The sequence below is a fragment of the Balaenoptera borealis genome (assembly GCF_965194805.1).
Source record: "Balaenoptera borealis genome assembly, chromosome: 13".
Classification (NCBI taxonomy): Eukaryota; Metazoa; Chordata; class Mammalia; order Artiodactyla; family Balaenopteridae; genus Balaenoptera; species Balaenoptera borealis.
The window spans coordinates 59119394-59136304 of record NC_138870.1 but is presented as its reverse complement, the minus strand read 5'-3'; the positions used below and the strand labels follow the sequence as shown (position 1 = coordinate 59136304).

Here is a 16911-nt window from a genome sequence, read left to right as displayed (position 1 = left end):
TATCACAGTAACAGAAAACAACTCAACTTGATGTCAGCCTCCTGTATTTTTCTTACTCTTCTAACTTTTCTTGTCCTCTCCTCTAAGGAACAAAACTTCAATTTCTCCAACTCTTTAGTGATAGAGTAATTTAGCTGTCTGTGCCCCTTACTGCCAAACTCAGCTTGAGATACATCTAGGCCTATCCAAGGCCAGTAAAATGCTCACAGAGCAAAAGGGCCTTCTTTAGAAATCATTTTTGCATCCCTCACATTAGTCTCTAGCCAACTTCATATTCCCTTTTGTATAACTGTCACAATCTATAAAACATCTCAAGTTTTCAAAACAGACCAAATTTTTCACTAAGGCACCAAAATCACATTATTTCTTCAGTGTTTTAAACTGTGATATCATTGATAAGGGTCTCTAATTGACCATTGTGGTACACCATCTTTACATATTCTTAAAAATTCCTATGTCGGATTTACTAATCCTCTTTACCAAGTGAAAAAAAACCCCAGAATTTACTTTGGTAACAGGTATACCCCATTTTTCTTAGGTTAATGGAGCTTTCCTCTGATAGAGCTAACAAGGTCCTATTTCTTTTCCTGAGGGTAGTTTTTTGAGCCCTGTGTGGGGAATCAAGAAGGCTGGGCTTCTGTCATTAAACCAGCCACTAGCTGTTTATGTCAGCTAAGTGACATAACTGAAACTAATTGTTCATTAAATCCCTCTCACAGGGATGAATAAAGAAGAAAAGGGGACTATTGGAGAACAGTTGAGAAATGTAAAGTAAAATTTTTTTTATAAGACATGAATGCAGTGAAATGGCCCAATGAGTCCAAGATGGTGCTCTAGAGATCCAAAAGGGAGGAAGGTGACAAGGACATAATTACATGCTGTCTTCCCCAATGGGATGGTATGTAACATACGAACAAGAATAAACAGGAAGTATTTAACAGGAGGCTGAAAAGGAACCTGTAATTTGAGCAAACTAATGTTCTCATTTCTGAGGAAAACACCCTCTTAGGATAAACACAGCAGGCTTTTCAGATTCAGGGTGGTTCAGCTGTTACATTAATGCAATTTTAGCTTAATGAAAAAGATTTCACACTGTGACTACAAAATGTGACTAGAAATTATTATAATAACATGAATAAAAGTAAGATGATAAAATGTCTGAGGCATGAATAGTCTTAAGAAAGCCATTACTAAGAGCAGTTACCCACTGCTGTAATATGGAGTTGTAAGGACTAGAGAAAGTGGAGAGACCACCACCTGGAGGAGCAGCTTAAGCTTAAGTGAAAGAGTCCCTGGGTTTTGTGAAGAAGGGGAAAGGCATGGCTAGAATATCAGAAGATTAAGAAACCTGGAGAGACTGCTCAGCAGGCAATAACACCAATGGCCACATATGCAAGAACATCTTAGCTGATATCGTATGTGTTATTTTGACTCTATGAATGCTAATAGTGTTGCATTTCTGTTTTTGACATTGTAAATTGTAAACATCAATGATCAGACTTTTTCTAGAACCTTCTGAGGAGTCAGAGAATCCTTCAGAAATAGAAGACTGGAATTGGTAATTGAAAACAAAAAGTGAATGGACTATTGATTGAGCTTGAGATATGTGGAAGTCCAGTTAGTCACAAATGAAATGTGGATAATAATAGTAACTACAATTTATTATATACCTTATACCAGGTACTGTACTATGAATTTTACAAATGGAACCTCATTTAATTTACATAATAAATGAGATTAGTATTTTCTCATGTTTACAAATGAAAGAAATTGAGGTTAATTAGATGTGTTTCAAAGACTAGAATCTGTTACATAAATGGAAAGTTCCAAGCAGGCATGTTTGTACAGGAAAAGCTTAGTAAGCTCTAAGCCCAGGGGTGATTAGATGATGTTATCTACTTTGTGCTTTATAGCAGAGATTAAGACTTGGACCAAATTTGAGATATTAGTGGAGAAGTCATTAATAAAATCCTGTCCTCGCCTTGCTACCTTTTCAAACACTCATCACTCGCTGATACTACTATGCTAAACAAATGAATAGAATCTCAAATCCCGTGGAATTACATTCTAGGGAGGGAAACAGATCATAAACAAGTAAACAAATATTAAAGTAATTTCAGACAGTGATAGTGCTATATAGAAAATGTGATGGTGAAATGGGGGAGGTTAACTTTAATTACAGTGGTGACTGAAGAGGCAAAATTTGAGTTTATTCTCAAATATTGAAGAAGTTGGCCATCTGAAGATCTGGCAGGAAAACATTTCAGATGAAATAAATATTGGGGAAATAATTTGATTGTTAAATATGGATATCCTAAACTGTTTCAAGATTGGCAATATTTTGGTGAATAAAAAGAGCTTCAGTTTGTCTTGGTGTTTCCCTTAACTCTTTCAGCGTTCAAGCACTCAGTGGTCTAGTCTGCATCTAAGATTCCACTATAAATATATTTGGTGGCCTCTTATATGGAGACCTCTTGTGACCTTCTCAGCTTATGTCTCAACTCCTAAAGAAGAAAGGTTTTATAAACAATTACCTAGTTGAAGTAATTGTTTATAAAGACATCTGCAATGATTCCTTCCACCTTTCTACAACTGTTTCTTTGCAGCTGTGACCTTGATACTTATCTCATCAAGAGGTGAAATTATTTCTCCATACCCTTGAATCTGGGCAGGCCTTGTCACTTGCTTTACCAATAGAATGCAGTGGAAATAACACTGTGGGACTTGTGAGTGTAGGCTTCAAGAGGCCTTTGAAGCTTCTATTCTTGTCTTCTTGGAACACTGACGTTACCATACGAAAAAGCCACAGCCAGTCTCCTTGAGAATGAGAGACCACATGGAGACAGAGAAGCCCAGCCAAAGCCATCACCAACCACCAGAATTTTGAGTAAAACCACCTTGGACCATGCAACCCTAATGGCCTCTAGCTGATAACTTCTACAATGAGTGACCATCATCAGAATGAATGAGATCAGCAGAAGAACCATCCAACTGAACTCAGCTCAAATTTCTGATCCATAGAATTATAAGCAAATGAAATGGTTATCATTAAGTTTGTTACACACCAGTAAATCATTAAGAAACTAGCTAGACTTCAGGGATTGCTGCAAGGTGGCAGTGTAGGAAGACCATTACCCTGAGTTCACCTCCTCTCATGGGCACACCAAAATTACAACTATTTACAGAGCAACTATATATGAGAAAGACTGGAGTGTACCAGAAAAGATCTTTGACAGCTAAAGATATAAAGAAGGAACCACAATGAGATGGGTAGGAGGGGTTAGAGTCACGATATAGTTAAGACCTATACCCTTGGTTGGTCAACAGACGAACAGGAGAATAATTACAATCCCAGATGCTCTCCGCAAGGAGCAAGGTGTCTGAACTCCACATCAGGTTCCCCAGCCCAGGGGTTCTGCACCAGGAGGGTGAGCTGCCAGAACATTTGGCTTTGAAGGCCAGTGGGGATTTCTTTGGGGAGACCCAGAGGGCTGTGGGAGACAGAGACTCCACTCTTAAAGGTGCATACAAACTCTCACATACTCCAGGACCCAGGGTAGAAGCAGTAATTTGATAAGTGCCTGGGTCAGGCCTACCTATTGATCTTGGAGAGTCTCCCAGAGAGGCAGGAGGCAACTGGATCTTACACTGGGGACATAGACAATGGTGGCAGCCATTTTTGGAAGCTCATTCTACCATGTGGACACTGGTGCTAACAAGCACCATTTTGGAATTCTCCCTCTAGCTTATTAGCTTTTGGACTCAGCTCTGCGCCTGCTCACCAGTCTTTAGGTACCACTACTGGGATACCTCAAGCTAAGCAACTAGCCAGGTGGGGACATAGCCCCTGCCACCAGTAGGCAGATTGCTTTAAGATGCCCTGAGCCCACAGCCACTCCTGGACATGGCCCTGCCCATCAGTAGGTGGACACCAGCTGCAGGACACCACAGCCCCACAGCCTGCTGAGGCATGACCCAGCCCAACCACCAGCAGGCCAGCACCAGCCCTGGGATGTGCTGGGCCCCAGCCCCAGCCAAAACAATCTTGAGGAACAAGAACAGAGATGCAGATATGCTCCCTGACTGCAGATTATACTACAAAGCTACAGTCATCAAAACAGTTTGGTACTGGCATAAAAACAGATGCATAGGTCAGTGGAACAGAATAGAGAGCCCAGAAATAAACCCATGCACTTATGGTCAATTAATCTATGACAAAGGAGGCAAGAATATCCAATGGGGAAAAGACATTCTCTTCAATATATGGTGCTGGGAAAACTGGACAGCTACATGTAAAAGAATGAAATTAAAACATTCTCTAACACCGTATACAAAAATAAACTCAAAATGAATTAAAGACCTAAATGTAAGACTGGAAACTATAAAACTCCTAGAAGAAAACATAGGCAGAACACTCTTTGGCATAAATCGTAGCAATGTTTTTTTGGATCTGTCTCGTAAAGCAAAGGAAATAAAAGCAAAAATAAACAAATAGGACCTAATTAAATATAAAAGCTTTTGCACAGCAAAGGAAACCATTGACAAAACGAATAGACAACCTACTGAATGGGAGAAAATATTTGCAAATGATATGACTAATAAGAGGCTAATATCCCAAATATAAAAACAGCTCATACAACTCAATATCAAGAAAAGAACCAACCTGAATTAAAAATGGACAGAAGACTTGAATAGATATTTTTTCAAAGACATACAGATGGCCAACAGGCACATGAAAAGATGCTCAACATCACCAATCATCAGAGAAATGCAAATTAAAACCACAATGAGAGATCACCTCACACCTCTCAGAATGGCTATTATCAAAAAGACAACAAATAACAAGTGTTAGTAAGGATGTGGAGAAAAGGGAACCCTCATGCACTGTTGCTGGGAATGTAAATTGGTGTAGCCATATGGAAAAAAGTATGGAGGTTCCTCAAAAAACTAAAAATAGAACTACCATATGATTCAGCAATTCCACTCCTAGGAATATATCTGAAAAAAAATGAAAACACTAATTTGAATAGATACATGCACCCCCATGTTTATAGCAGCATTACTTACAATAGCCAAGATAAGGAAGCAACCAAAATGTCCATCAACAGATGACTGGATACAGAAGAAGTGGTATAGGGGCTTCCCTGGTGGTCCAGTGGCTAAGACTCTGCGCTGCCATTGGAGGGGGCCTGGATTTGATCCCTTGTTAGGGAACTGGGTCCCACATGCCGCAACCAAAAGTTTGCATGCTGCAACTGAGGATCCCACATGCCGCAACTAAAGATCCCGCATGCTGCAACTAAAAAAAAAAAGATCCCACACACTGCAACGAGGGTCCTGCATGCCACAACTAAGATCCGGTGTGGCCAAATAAATAAATAAACAAATTAATTAATTTTTTTTAAAGTAGTATATATATATATATATATATATATATATATATATATATATATATATATATACACAATGGAATACTATTCTGCCATGAAAAAGAATGAAATTTTGCCATTTATGACAACATGTATGGACCTGGAAGGTATTATTCTTAGTGAAGTAAGTCAGACAGAGAAAGACAAATACTGTGTGTTATCACTTATATGTGGAATCTAAAAAATAAACAAATGAATATAACGAAACAGAAACAGATGCACACATATGTGCGTTTAGTGGTAACCCATGGGGAGAGAGAAGCGGGGAGGAGCACAACAGGGGTAGGCAATTAAGAAATTCAACTACTATGCATAAAATAAATAAGCTACAAGGATATACTGTACAGCACAGGAAACATAGCCAATATTTTATAATAACTTTAAATGGAGTATAATCTATAAAAATTTTGAATCACTGTGTTGTACACCTGAAACTTATATAATATTGTACATTAACTATACCTCAATTAAAAAAAAAAATCAACCTTAGGTCTTCCAGCTCTTCCAGCTTGGTGATGGACCTTGTAGTTGTGGGTCACTTTACTGTTGAGAATAAATCACCAAGATTCTGTATCTCATCTACATTATGGAAGATGAAAAGAAATGAATTATTAGTTTGACTCACTTCCCACCTTTAGTTTCTCATTGGAAACCTGAGAAAATGTGGATTTCTTTATGTGTGTTGGAGCCTTCCCTTAATGAGGACGTAACTAGAAAAAAATTTTAAATTGGGCCAAAACAAAAACCCACAGCTTGCTAGACGCCAGAGCGCTCTTTAAGGCTTTGTGTCATCTTGCTCTGACCTTGAAGTAGCTGACTGAATGCTTCTTCAAGAGGTCTCTTGAAAGCTGCCAGAATGCATTATGTTAAGCTTTCACCCATTTTTCAAGTATATATCAGCAGGATTGAAAGATTATTTCTACTTTCAAATAGAGAAAGGATTCTTCGCTTATTATTCTGAACATATGACAGGCATGTGACACCCCTAAACCTGAACAGATGGATTGAGAGTCCTTTCTCACTGTTCCAAACTTCTGCTTTCTTTAACACATGCTCTAAATTCCTAGTTTACGAACATTTTATATATCATGCTACTCACCAAGTATGGGAATCAAGTGTCCTGAGCACTAGAATCTTGACTACTATCTGCCTGTTGATTCTGGGTGTTTCAAGTACCTACCATTAGTGATCAAAAGGGCAATTTTGATTTGGGATGTTATAAAGATATAATTGAGAATAATGGAACCCATATTAATAAAGGAATCATATGTGGTTCTAGTATAGCTTGTAGCTCTAGCCTTAATTACTGCTTCCTCCCCACTAAGATTTAGAAGGGAATGAAGATTGGTTACCATGTCTTTATGATTTTCCATTGTTCTGGCTACATTTATTCTTTTTTGCTACTGAACAGATCCAGGCTGTTCAGTCATAGAAGGATGCCTGCTATGGCTTCTTTTAGGCACCTTCTGTTTGTCTGTCTATCTATCTATCTATTTATCTATCTATCTATGTCTGTCTGTCTATCTATCTATCTATCTATCTATCTATCTATCTATCTATCTATCTATCTATCTATCTATCTATGCTACTATGGTAGTTTATAAGGATCCATGGTGTTTGATGGATAGTCAGGTTCTGACATGAGTGTTTACTGAAAACTCTTCTTGTTACTCATAATTCCACATTCTGTGGTTATTTTGTATATCATTTAATCAATATCTCTTTTCTATTTTTCCATCAGCATCAACTGTGGTGAAAGCTATCCATTTATTGACCAACTGGGGTTTATGTAGTTTATCCATGCAGTGGCACTTGCATGTGGATAGGATATACTTGTCTCTCAAATGATTTTCTCCATTGCCCATGCAATACCGTGGCCAGTTTCATTTTTAACTCTAACTTTTCTTCATGGTGTCATATCCCTCTCAGACCACACTCTTTCTGTTTCCAGGCTTATGCCTTCCTGCTTCCTGTTGGAAGAACACTTCTCAGTTTACAGTTGAAATAAATGGTATTTCCTGACCTCAGTCAATTGTTGGGATTATGCTCCTGTCACTCCCTGGATTACATATCCAGCTCTGCATACTGCACACTCCTATGTTCTTTTCGGTGATTAACATTTATATGTTTTTAAGAGATAATGTTTCTAAATGTCCTTTAGTTATAGTATTACAATGCATAAGACTTCAAACACTTTAAAATGAGAGACACATAAATCACATTAATGCTCTTTTTTGAGAGAAAGCAGATATATAAATGGCAGCTTTTTATAGGTTTATAAATCTACAAAATTCTATATCAAGAATCTTTTTCTATGATTCTACTTTATCAGTTTCTAAATGTGAAAGGCCAAGAGCAGAATGAGTTGGAAATATTTGTTGGACTCTGGATCTAAATTTTGAGAAATTTAGAAGAGTATGAAGATAATATTGGTTACCATTTACAAGGTCTTTTCATAGTAAAACAAAACATAAAACCCTAAAATAATATTCCAAATTCACAGGTGTGATTTGGCCAGGCTAATAATTTTTAATTATGTATATATATATGTATATGTATATATATATTTTTAACATCTTTATTGGAGTATAATCACTTTACAGTGGTGTGTTAGTTTCTGCTGTATAACAAAGTGAATCAGCTATAGGTATACATATATCCCCATATCCCCTCCCTCTTGTGTCTCTCTCCCACCCTCCCTATCCCACCCCTGTAGGTGGTCACAAAGCACCGAGCTGATCTCCCTGTGCTACGCAGCTGCTTCTCACTAGTTATCTGTTTTACATTTGGTAGTCTATATATGTCCATGCCACTCTCTCACTTCACCCCAGCTTACCCTTCGCCCTCCTCGTGTCCTCAACTCCATTCTCTACGTCTGCATCTCTGTTCCTGTCCTGCCCCTACGTCCTTTAGAACCTTTTTTTTTTTTTTTTTTTAGATTTCATATATATGTGTTAGCATACGGTATTTGTTTTTCTCTTTCTGACTTACTTCACTCTGTATGACAGACTCTGGGTCCATCCACCTCACTACAAATAACTCAATTTCATTTCTTTTTATGACTGAGTAATATTCCATTCTATATATGTGTTCTTTATCCATTCATCTGTCGATGGACACTTAGGTTGCATCCATGTCCTGGCTATTGTAAATAGTGCTGCAATGAACATTGCGGTACATGACTCTTTTTAAATTATGGTTTTCCCAGAGTATATGCCCCATAGTGGGATTGCTGGGTCGTATGGTAGTTCTATTTTTAGTCTTTTAAGGAACCTCCATACTGTTCTCCATAGTGGCTATATCAATTTACATTCCCACCAACAGTGCAAGAAGGTTCCCTTTTCTCCACACCCGCTCCAGCATATATTGTTTGTAGACTTTTTGATGATGGCCATTCTGACCGGTGTGAGGTGATACCTCATTGCAGTTTTGATTTGCATTTCTCTAATGATTAGTGATGCTGAGCATCCTTTCATGTGTTTTTTGGCGATCTGTATATCTTCTTTAGAGAAATGTCGATTTAGGACTTCTGCCCATTTTTGGATTGGGTTGTTTGTTTTTTTGTTATTGAGCTGCATGAGCTGCTTGTAAATTTTGGAGATTAATCCTTTGTCATTTGCTTCATTTGCAAATATTTTCTCCCATTTTGAGGGTTGTCTTTTTGTCTTATTTATGGTTTCTTTTGCTATGCAAAAGCTTTTAGGTTTCATTAGGCCCCATTTGTTTATTTTTGTTTTTATTTCCATTTCTCTCGGAGGTGGGTCAAAAAGGATCTTGCTGTGATTTATGTCATAGAGTGTTCTTCCTATGTTTTCCTATAAGAGTTTTATAGCGTCTGGCCTTACATTTAGGTCTTTGAGTTTTGAGTTTATTTTTGTGTATGGTGTTAGGAAGTGTTCTAATTTCATTTTTTGACATGTAGCTGTCCAGTTTTCCCAGCACTGATTATTGAAGAAGCTGTCTTTTCTCCATTGTATATTCTTGCCTCCTTTATCAAAGATAAGGTGACCATATATGCATGGGTTTATCTCCTGGTCTTTCTATCCTGTTCCATTGATCTATATTTCTGTTTTTGTGCCAGTACCATACTATCTTGATTACTGTAGCTTTGTAGTATAGTCTGAAGTCTGGGAGCCTGATTCCTTCAGCTCCGTTTTTCTTTCTCAAGATTGCTTTGGCTATTCGGGGTCTTTTGTGTTTCCATACAAATTGTGAAATTTTTTATTCTAGTTCTGTGAAAAATGCCATTGGTAGTTTGATAGGGATTGCATTGAATCTGTAGATTGCTTTGGGTAGTATAGTCATTTTCCCAAGGCTGATTCTTCCAGTCCAAGAACATGGTATATCTCTCCATCTGTTTGTATCATCTTTAATTTCTTTCATCAGTGTCTTATAGTTTTCTGCATAGAGATCTTTTGTCTCCTTAGGTAGGTTTATTCCTAGGTACTTTATTCTTTTTGTTGCAATGGTAAATGGGGTGTTTCCTTCATTTCTGTTTCAGATTTTTCATCATTAGTATATAGGATTGCAGAGATTTCTGTGCATTAATTTTCTATCCTGCTATTTTACCAAATTCATTGATTAGCTCTAGTAGTTTCTGGTAGCATCTTTAGGATTCTCTATGTATACTATCATGTCATCTGCAAACAGTGACAATTTTACTTCTTCTTTTCCGATTTGGATTCCTTTTATTTCTTTTCCTTCTCTGATTGCTGTGGCCTAAACTTCCAAAACTATGTTGAATAATAGTGGTGAGTGTGGGCAACCTTGTCTTGTTCCTGATCTTAGTGGAAATGGTTTCAGTTTTTCACCATTGAGAAATATATTGGCTGTGGTTTTGTCACATATGACCTCTATTATGTTGAGGTAAGTTCCCTCTATGCCAGCTTTCTGTAGGGTGTTTATCATAAATGGGTGTTGAATTTTGTCCAAAGCTTTTTCTGCCTCTATTGAGATGATCATATGGTTTTTATCCTTCAATTTGTTAATATGGTGTATCACATTGATTGATTTGCATATATTGAAGAATCCTTGCATTCCTGGGATAAACCCCACTTGATCATGGTGTATGATCCTTTTAATGTGCTGTTGGATTCTGTTTGCTAGTATTTTGTTGAGGATTTTTACATCTGTTCATCAGTGATACTGGCCTGTAGTTTTCTTTCTTTGTGACATCTTTGTCTGGTTTTGGTATCAGGGTGATGGTGGCCTCGTAGAATGAGTTTGGGAGTGTTCCTCCCTGTGCTATATTTTTGGAAGAGTTTGAGAAGGATAGGTGTTAGCTCTTCTCTAAATGTTTGATAGAATTCGCCTGTGAAGCCATCTGGTCCTGGGCTTTTGTTTGTTGGAAGATTTTTAATCACAGTCTCAATTTTAGTGCTTGTGATTGCTCTGTTTATATTTTCTGTTTCTTCCTGGTTCAGTCTCGGAAGACTGTGCTTTTCTAAGACTTTGTCCATTTCTTCCAGGTTGTCCATTTTATTGGCATGTACTTGCTTGTAGTAATCTCTCATGATCCTTTGTATTTCTGCAGTGTCAGTGGTTACTTCTCCTTTTTCATTTCTAATTGTATTGATTTGAGTCTTCTCCCTTTTTTTCTTGATGAGTCTGGCTAATGGTTTATCAATTTTGTTTATCTTCTCAAAGAACCAGCTTTTAGTTTTATTGATGTTTGCTATCATTTTCTTCATTTCTTTTTCATTTATTTCTGATCTGATCTTTATGATTTCTTTCCTTCTGCTAACTTTGGGGGGTTTTTGTTCTTCTTTCTCTAATTGCTTTAGGTGTAAGGTTAGGTTGTTTATTTGAGATATTTCTTGTTTCTTGAGGTAGGATTGTATTACTATAAACTTCCCTCTTAGAACTGCTTTTGCTGCATCCCATAGTTTTTTGGTTGTCATGTTTTCATTGTCATTTGTTTCTAGGTATTTTTTAATTTACTCTTTGATTTCTTCAGTGATCTCTTGGTTATTAAGTAGTGTATTGTTTAGCCTCCATGTGTTTGTATTTTTTACAGATATTTTTCCTGTAATTGATATCTAGTCTCATAGTGTTGTAGTCGGAAAAGATATTTGATATAATTTCAATTTTCTTATATTTACCAAGGCTTGATTTGTGACCCAAGATATGATCTATCCTGGAGAATGTTCCATGAGCACTTGAGAAGAAAGTATATTCTGTTATTTTAGTATGGAATGTCCTATAAATATGAATTAAGTCCATTTTGTTTAATGTATCATTTAAAGTTTGTGTTAACTTATTTATTTTCATTTTGGATGATCTGTCCATTGGTGAAAGTGGGGTGTCTAAGTCCCCTACTATGATTGTGTTATTGTCAATTTCCCCTTTTATGGCTGTTAGCATTTGCCTTATGTATTGAGGTGCTCCTATGTTGGGTGCATAAATATTTACAATTGTTATATCTTCTTCTTGGGTTGATCCCTTAATCATTATGTAGTGTCCTTCTTTGTCTCTTATTATTATTTTTTTTTATATAAATTTTATTTATTTATTTATTTATTATTATTATTAACTTTTGGCTGTGTTGGGTCTTCGTTTCTGCGCGAAGGCTTCCCCTAGCCGCGGCAAGTGGGGGCCACTCTTCATCGCGGTGCGCGGGCCTCTCACTATCGTGGGCTCTCTTGTTGCGGAGCACAGGCTCCAGACGCACAGGCTCAGTAATTGTGGCGCACGGGCCTAGTTGCTCCGCGGCATGTGGGATCTTCCCAGACCAGGGCTCGAACCCGTGTCCCCTGCATTGGCAGGCAGACTCTCAACACTGCGCCACCAGGGAAGCCCTCTTTGTCTCTTATAATAGTGTTTATTTTAAAGTCTGTTTTGTCTGATATGAGAATTGCTACTCCCACTTTCTTTTCATTTCCATTTCCATGGAGTATCTTTTTCCATCCCCTCATTTTCAGTCTGTATGTGTCCCTAGGTCTGAAGTGGGTTTCTTGTTTTTGTATCCATTCAGCCAGTCTATGTCTTTTGGTTGGAGCATTTAATCCATTTACATTTAAGGTAATTATCAATATGTATGTTCCTATTACCATTTTCTTACTTGTTTTAGGTTTGTTATTGTAGGTCTTTTCCTTCTCTTGTGTTTCCTGCCTAGAGAAGTTCCTTTAGCATTTGTTGTAAAGCTGGTTTGGTGGTGCTGAATTCTCTTAGCTTTTGTTTGTCTGTAGAGGTTTTAATTTCTCCATCGAATCTGAATGAAATCCTTGCTGGATAGAGTTATCTTGGTTGTAGGTTTTTCCCTTTCATCACTTTAAATATGTCCTGCCACTCCCTTCTGGCTTGCACAGTTTCTACTGAAAGATCAGCTGTTAACCTTATGGGGATTCCCTTGTATATTATTTGTTGCTTTTCCCTTGCTGCTTTTAATATTTTTCCTTTGTATTTAATTTTTGATAGTTTGATTAATATGTGTCTTGGCGTGTTTCTCCTTGGATTTATCCTGTATGGGACTCTCTGTGCTTTCTGGACTTGATTGACTATTTCATTTCCCATATTAAGGTAGTTTTCAACTATAATCTCTTCAAATATTTTCTCAGATCCTTTCTTTTTCTCTTCTTCTTCTGGGACCCCTATAATTCAAATGTTGGTGCCTTTAATGTTGTTCCAGAGGTCTCTGACACTGCCTTCAATTTTTTTCTTTCTTTTTTCTTTATTCTGCTCTGCAGCAGTTATTTCCACCATTTTATCTTCCAAGTCACTTATCCATTCTTCTGCCTCAGTTATTCTGCTATTGATTCCTTTTAGAGAATTTTAAATTTCATTTATTGTGTTGTTCATCATTGTTTGTTTGCTCTTTAGTTCTTCTAGGTCCTTGTTAAACGTTTCTGGTATTTTCTCCATTCTATTTCCAAGATTTTGGATCATCTTTACTATCATTATTCTGAATTCTTTTTCAGGTAGACTGCCTATTTTCTCTTCATTTGTTTGGTCTGGTGGGTTTTTACCTTGCTCCTTCATCTGCTGCATATTTCTCTGTCTTCTCATTTTGCTTAACCTACTGTGTTTGGGGCCTCCTTTTCACAGGCTGCAGGTTCGTACTTCCCATTGTTTTTGGTGTCTGCCTCCAGTGGGTAAGGTTGGTTCAGTGGGTTGTGTAGGCTTCCTGTTGGAGGGGACTGGTGCCTGTGTTCTGATGGATGAGGCTGGATATTGTCTTTCTGGTGGGCAGGACCGCGTCTGGTGGTGTGTTTTGGGGTGAACTTAGTATGATTTTAGGCAGCCTCTCTGCTAATGGGTGGGGTTGTGTTCCTGTATTGCTGGTTGTTTGGTATGGGGTGTCCAGCACTGGAGCTTGCTGGTCGTTGAGTGGAGCTGAGTCTTAGCATTGATACGGAGATCTCTGGGAGAGCTCTTGCTGATTGATATTACGTGGGACCAGGAGGTCTCTGGTGGACCAATGTCCTGAACTCAGCTGTCCCACCTCAGAGGCTCAGGCCTGACCCCCGGCCGGAGCACCAAGACCCTGTCAGCCACATGGCTCAGAAGAAAAGGGAGGGAAAAAAAAAGAAAGAAATAAAAATAAAATAAAGTTATTAAAATAAAAAATTTAAGAAATATTTTTAAAAAGTAATAAGAAAAAAGACAAGAAAGAAGAGAGCAACCAAACCAATAAACAAATCCACCAATGATAACAATCGCTAAAAACTATACTAAAACAAACAAACAAACAAAATAACAGACAGACAGAACCCTAGGACAAATGGTAAAAGCAAACCTATACAGACAAAATCACACAAAGAAGCATACATATACACATTCACAAAAACAGAAAAAGGAAAAAAATATATATATATATAAAATAAAGGAAGAGAGCAACCAAATCAATAAACAAATCTACCAATGACAGTAAGCTCTAAATACTAAACTGAGATGAACATAAAACCAGAAACAAATTAGATGTAGAAAGCAAACCCCAAGTCTACAGTTGCTCCCAAAGTCCACCACCTCAATTTTGGGATGATTCATTGTCTATTCAGGTATTCCACAGATGCAGGGTACATCAAGTTGACTGTGGAGATTTAATCTGCTGCTCCTGTGGCTGCCCAGTGAAATTTCCCTTTCTCTTCTTTGTTTGCACAGCTCCCGGGGTTCAGCTTTGGATTTGGCCCTGCTTCTTCATGGAGGTCACCCTCTGGCATCTGTTCTTCGCCCAAACAGGAGGGGGTTAGAGAAGCGGCTGATTAGGGGACTGTGGCTCACCGGGGCGGGCGGGGGCGGGAGGGGTACAGAATGCGGGGCGAGCCTGCGTCGGCAGAGGCCAGCATGACATTGCAACAGCCTGAGGTGTGCCGTGTGTTTTCCCAGGGAAGTTGTCGCTGGATCACGCGACCCTGGCAGTGGCAGGCTGCATAGGCTCCCGGGAGGGGAGGTGTGGATAGTGATCTGTGCTTGCACACAGGCTTCTTGGTGGCTGCAGCAACAGCCTTAGCGTTTCATGCCTGTCTCTGGTGTCCGTGCTGATAGCTGCAGCTCGCGCCCGTCTCTGGAGCTCATTTAGGCAGTGCTCTGAATCCCCTCTCCTCGCACACCCCAAAACAATGGTCTCCTGCCTCTTAGGCAGTTCCAGACTTTTTCCCGGACTCCCTCCAAGCTAGCTGTGGTGCACTAGCCCCCTTCAGGCTGTGTTCACGCAGCCAACCCCAGTCCTCTCCCTAGGATCTGACCTCCGAAGCTCGAGCCTCAGCTCCCAGCCCCCACCCGCCCTGGCAGGTGAGCAGACAAGCCTCTCAGGCTGGTGAGTGCTGGTCGGCACTGATCCTCTGTGCAGGAATCTCTCGACTTTGCCCTTTGCACTCCTGTTGCTGCTCTCTCCTTCGTGGCTCCAAAGCTTTCCCCCCACCCATCCCCTGTCTCCACCAGTGAAGGGGCTTCCTAGTGTGTGGAAACTTTTCCTCCTTCACAGCGCCCTCCCAGAGGTGCAGGTCCCATCCCTATTCTTTTGTCTCTGTTTTTCCTTTCTTCTTTGCCCTACCCAGGTACGTGGGGAGTTTCTTGCCTTTTGGGAAGTCTGAGGTCTTCTGCCAGTGTTCTGTAGGAGTTGTTCCACATGTAGATGTATTTTTGATGCATTTGTGGGGAGGAAGGTGATCTCCATGTCTTACTCCTCCACCATCTTGAAGGTCCCCCCCAATAATTTTTAATTATATTTTTTGAATTACACATGTCCTACATGAATATATCGTTATTGTGAAAAATTAATATTATAGAGAAGCATACAGAGTAAAAACTTAAGTACCTCTTATCTTAATTTGGGTGCCCCAAAAGCAGATTCTGAGAAAATGGCTTAAGTATAGTTGCAATGGGAAACTCCTTGTTTTCATCCTCTACTTACCACTCACTGAATACTTCTGTACTCCAATGTGTGTGGGTTTTTCCCATATTCAGCAAGTCTTTGATTCTCTACAGATGCCAGATGTCTTGCAATTTAATTCAATTCTGACACCATCTACCCAGAGGTAGCATCAGATCCCATAAATTAAGGACTCAATCTCACAAGACTGCTATCTCACTTCATATGCCAATTGCAAGTCCAGGTTGTTACCTGGGTTTCTGACTGAACAGCTATAAATCAGAGGTTCCCACAATACCCACCTCATTTTTGATAATTTGCCAGAATGGCTTACAGAATTCAGGCAAACAGTTTATGTACTAGATTATTAGTTTATTACGAAGGATACAACTTAGGAAGAGCCAGATGGAAGAGATGCATAGGGCAAGATATGTGGGAAGGGGTGTGGAGGTTTCATGCGCTTTTAAGACACGCCACCCTCCTAGCACCTTCATGTGTTCAGCAACCCAGAAGCTCTCTGAACCCTGTCCTTCGGGGTTTTCAACTTCTGCCCCTCTACCTTTCCCAGGGATTGAAGGGTGAGGCTGATATATATATATATCAGATTCCTTTCCCTTATAGATTATTACAAGATATTGAGTAGTTCCATGTGGTATACAGTAGGTCCTTTTTGGTTATCTATTTTATATTTAATAGTGTGTATATGTTAATCCCAAATTCATAATTTATCCCCCCAACCCCTTTCCCCTTTGGTAACCATAAGTTTGTTTTCTGTCTTTGTAAGTTTACTTCTGTTTTGTAAATAATTTTGTTTGTAAATAATTTTCGTTTCATTTTTTTAGATTCCACATATAAGTGATATCATATGATATTTGTCTTTGTCTGGCTTAGTATGGTAATTTCTAGGTCCATCCATGTTGCTGCAAATGGCTTTATTTCATTCTTTTTTATGGCTGTGTAATATTCCATTATATATAGAAATAGGTATAGATACAGATATATACCACATCTTTATCCATTCATCTATTGACAGACATTTAGGTTGCTTCCATGTCTTGGCTATTGTAAATAGTGGTGCAATGAACATTGGGGGTGCATGTATCTTTTTGAATTATAGTTTTCTCTGGATATATGCCCAGGAGTGGGATTGCTGGATCATATGGTAACTCTATT

The 16911-nt window shown here is 38.7% G+C and overlaps 1 protein-coding gene across 8 annotated transcripts in view; it reads left to right on the top strand.

Annotated features, from left to right (window-relative positions):
- Positions 1-16911, top strand: part of LOC309609790 (uncharacterized protein) — a 301740-nt gene that overhangs the window by 70280 nt on the left and 214549 nt on the right. The gene's annotated exons all lie outside the window — the stretch shown is intronic.